We start from the raw sequence: 5000 nt of genomic DNA on the forward strand, positions 1-5000 counted from the left end.
AACTATTGCTATATTTCGGGTCCGAGTGTTGGAATGCAATGGTAAAGGAAACACAATTATGACACTACCACATTTATTCGATATGACCAACTCTGTTCCGAATCACAGCTTCATCATCAACATCATTATCATCACCATCATCGTCATTATCAGAAGAAGAAGAAGAAGAAGAAGAAGAAGAAGAAGAAGAACAAGAACAAGAATGCGTGAGTGAGTGGTATGGCAGTATTAGGATGCTAAATGGTCAAGTGCCCTGAAAGTGATTTGTGAATGGTAGTAGTGATTGAATTCCTGAGGTATATTTTTTGAATATATTGTTTTTAATATTTGCGTGGGCGTTATTCTAAGCAGCAGTATTAGTAATGTGGCTGTCCTTCCTTAAAAGGAACACCAACAGCAACTTCGTCCCTTTCAAGACAGCTACATTATATATATATATATATATATATATTAAATATATGCTTTTATAAAACAAATTTTACAAAATATATAGTATCTGTTAACAGTCTTAGCCATTATTTTTCCGGGATACCCTATTGAAATGTGCATAGGTTTGGCTTATTGTGGTTGTTTCTGTTATTATTATAATTGTTGCTGCAATAAAGTATCTTCAATGCATTGATTTTGAGCTCTATCCTTTAAGAGACATGTATATATATATATATATATATATATATATATATATATATATATATATATACACACATATATATACGGATACATAGATATTTTATTCCCCCCGGCTTGCAGACGTCGAAACAACAAAAAAAAAAAATCTATATATGTACAGCGACATAGGTTTCCGAGGAAACATTGATAAATTTCATAAGAGATGCAAGGTCATTGCACATTGACATCCAGAGCTGATTCATAGCAATCCAGGCCATAAATATAGAGATCAAAACAGTCATCCTCATGAATATAGGAGGTGATCGTCTATACCAAAGTAAACCTCCCCGCCTTTCCTCCACCTCCTCCTCCTCTCTACTACTACTACTACTACTACTACTACTACTACTACTGCTGCTGCTGCTGCTGCTCCACCGCCATTACTGACTCCAATGTTTCCGGTACATTCACAACCCCCACCCCACACGCACTCGCGCACACACACACACGCCCTTCTCCCCACACATATATACATGTGGGTGTGTATGCCTCTCTGCGTCGGAGTGGCGAAGGGGGATCAATTATTTTGTAGAGGTTGCACTGTAACATTTGATGAAGAATTCCACTGGTTACTTAATTAGAGAAGAGATTCTTTATGCCAGCAAATATGAATTAAAATTAAATAAACTAATAATATTCAAGTGATTTTAATTACTTCTTTTTTCTCTTTGTTCAATAAAACCATGATTTCATCTCAACACTAACGTATTTCTCTCTCATTCAGATGCTTTCAAACTTTACTGTTTCTCGAGATATATTTATATTAAAAGTGTACCACACATTGAAATGAAATCGAATCCAATTCTATTTGTATTCTACATATATAATATACTGTTGGGCGGAATGGCCCAGTGGAAGGATCGTGGTTTCGATTCCCAGACCGGACGTTGTGAGTATTTATTGAGCAAAAACACATGAGGCTCCGGCAGGGGATGCTGGTGTCCTGCTGTACACTTTCACCACAACTTTCTCTCATATTTTCTTCTTGTTTCTGTTGTACTTGTATTTTCAAAGGGCCAGCCTTCTCACTCTGTGTGTCACGCTGAATCTCCCCGAGAACTACGTTAAGTGTACACGTGCCTTTGGAGTGCTCAGCCGTTAATATCACGAGCAGGCTGTTCCGTTGATCGGTTCAACTAGAAACCTTGTCGTCGTAACTTAGTCTTTTTTATTTTAATCTTAAATTGGTATAGAGTTGCCGAAGTTGAAAAAAAATAAATAAATAAAAGCGTAGCGTTGTGAGTGTTTACACTTAGTCAGCTTTTAATTTCATCTCTCCGATTAAGGCGGCGAGATAGCAGAAACATTAGCATGCTGGGCGAAATGCTAAGCTTACGTTCTGACTTCAAATTCCGTCGAGGTCGACTTTGGTTTCATCCTTTCGTGGGTTGATAAATTAAGTACCAGTTGCGTACTGGAATCAATCTAATCGACTGGGCCCTCCTACTGAAATTTTAGGCATTGTGCCTAGAGTAGAAAAGAATTTCATCTTTCCGATAAAATGTGTAACTAGTTAAGTATAAGTGTCAAGAGAATTCATAAATTCTTTATTCAAACAGCATGTAACCCAGACTAATATTTCAGGCACGATCGAACATATTTCAGAGTGCATGGTGTGAACGATGCCAGTTCCAACATTCTCATGTCCGCCTGAATTATATGTCTTGTCACAGGAAATAATATTTTATCTGTTTCACACAACTGATTTTCAACATGAAATCTCTGCCTGCAGCCGAATCGTTGTGATCAATATATAGACCGAATTACAACGCATCTCTTAATCAACGGCATTTCAGAAAGATTTATCAGTATTATCCAATTCAAGGGTGGGAAATGAGTGCCTGCAATGTTTATTGGACTATAACGACGTAAATCATGAGATGATATTGGAAATAATGGACACGTTTTGTACTAAAATCTATAATATATATTACATAAAAAGTAAATTGTGCAGCAAAGTATAAAGACGTTTTCTTTTCTTTTTTGTTTTTGATTTGTATTTGATTCTGATGAAGTAAACATCAAACACTCCGTTTTATTTTCTAACACACCAAAGAGCAATTAGTCGAAAATTAGGCTTCTCTTTCTAGTTGGAGTAAACAGAGAGTGGCCTACTCTTGGTTCAAAATATAGCCGTGGAATAAATCTTGGGAAAATTAGTTACAAGTAGTTAATATTTGAAACCTAAACTCTTCTCTGCAATAGGAAAAGATCCATAAATTTGCAATGCATATCTTATATTTTCATTATTGTTCAGGACATCTACAATGTTTCGAAAACGACTGTAGGGAAAAACATTAAATTCCAGTTCTCACCAACGGAGATGAAAACTTTAGGAATTATAACACTTTAACATTTTTGTGCATACGTATCTCTCATGATATCAGCCTGTATCATAAAATTATGAGTGCATGATCATTACCTCACATTATATCACTCGAATGTCATTAAGTTAGTTAAGGAGTCCTTTGAGTTTTGCCTATAACAATTCCAATCTCATATTTCATACATAACCGTACTTAAAAATGCATTATATTTTCGTTTATTCAATATTTGTTTCGTTTATTCTTAATGCCTTTCCTTTCTTGAAGTGCCTTTTATATTTCAAATATATATTTCAACAATATTATGTGTCGTTTAAAATTTGGTAACTCTTGGGCTCGTTCAAGTAATTGTTTATTAAACATTGCAGAGAAGTACCAAAGAGCGAAACACCCAATTCAAAGAATTCGTTAAAATACACTTTCATTTTATTCAAGTAAGAAACATCGTAATGCAGATGCTACAATTCTTCTTTAAAGGCATCATAATTTTATAATACTAGTGAAGCATATCATATTCTAAAAACTGTATATACTTTCCCATCTGCATACATGCAGACACATAGTACTTACCTCTGTGTGTTTGTGTGTGTATGTGTGTGTGTGTGTGTGTGTGTGTGCGCGTGTGAGTTTCTGTCGATGAGTGTGTGTGCGTATGTGTGTATGCATATATATGCATATATGTATATGTCTGTGTGAGTGAGTGTGATGTGCGTATGTGTGTGTATGTATACGTATATATATATATATTAATATATATATATATATATATATATATATATATATATATATATATATATATATATATATATATATTAATAAATTATAGGGTACCAAAAAAAAGTTTTTTAGAAATTTTATTTACCACCAGTGGTCTAGCGAGAGTAAAGAAACAGTCAATAGACTATGTATTATTTCTAGCGAGTAGATGTCCTATTATAGGCATCTCTGCATTTTAAATGAATATATATATATATATATATATATATATATATATATATATATATATATATATATATATATCTTTTGTTGTAAAGACAAAAGGCCTGAAATTTTCGTGTATGGTACTAGTAGATTACATCGACCCCTGTGCTCGGCTGGTACTTAATCTATCGACTCCGAAAGGATCTATGCCAAAGTCGACCTCGGCAGAATTTGAACTCACAACGGAAAGACGGACGAAATGCCGCTAAGCATATTCAGGTGTACTGAGGATTCTGTTAGCATGCAGCCTTAGTAATGGCGAATGAAGAGTGCCAAACGCGTTTTGCAACCTCCTGTTTTTATAGACACTTGTGTGCTCACACTACGGCACACGCACGCATACGCAAACACACACAAACGCAAACAGGCACACATATATATATTATACAATTTAAGCGGTTCAGCCAGAGTCCGAGGCCTGGCTGAGGCTCTGCCTTTCAATGTGATTGAGTTTCTTTTCTGCATTGCTTTGGACGGGGTTGTTCTTTGTTTCCTGCCGCGTTGTGGATTCATCTTGTATTTCACATAAAAAATTAGTCCAGGCGTTACTCCATACCTTGACGTTACTCCACATCTACATCTTACAAATTTCTGAGGCGATTTAGATGTATATTGAATAGTTGTAGACACTAGAGATTCAAGCTGTTAATTGTATTGGGGCTTTACACCAATTTTGCTGGAGTATCTTTTATTTCAAAGAACGTCAATTCTGCCTTGTAGAAATGCAGACCGGATAGTGTTTGGGTGCCATGTGTGTGTAATGCATAATTGATTAGTTTTGGACCAACCATTGTCAGTTCTATCCCGTGGTTTAAGAAAATAATCGTTGATATCTTCTCATTATGCATAACGTTCACAGTGTTGGGGAAACATGAGGACTCAAATTTAATTCTTTCTGGTTGAGGAGAATATTGTTTGTTTTATGAATATCATTTTCATGAGAGCAGCCAGGTATTCGGTTTGCTTGCACTCTTTGTGTGTCATTCTTGGGATTATGTTTCATTTTGTCCATTTAAGGTTCTGGTA

Source organism: Octopus bimaculoides, chromosome 2 (genome assembly GCF_046866305.1).
Source record: "Octopus bimaculoides isolate indiv1 chromosome 2, ASM4686630v1, whole genome shotgun sequence".
NCBI classification, from domain to species: Eukaryota; Metazoa; Mollusca; class Cephalopoda; order Octopoda; family Octopodidae; genus Octopus; species Octopus bimaculoides.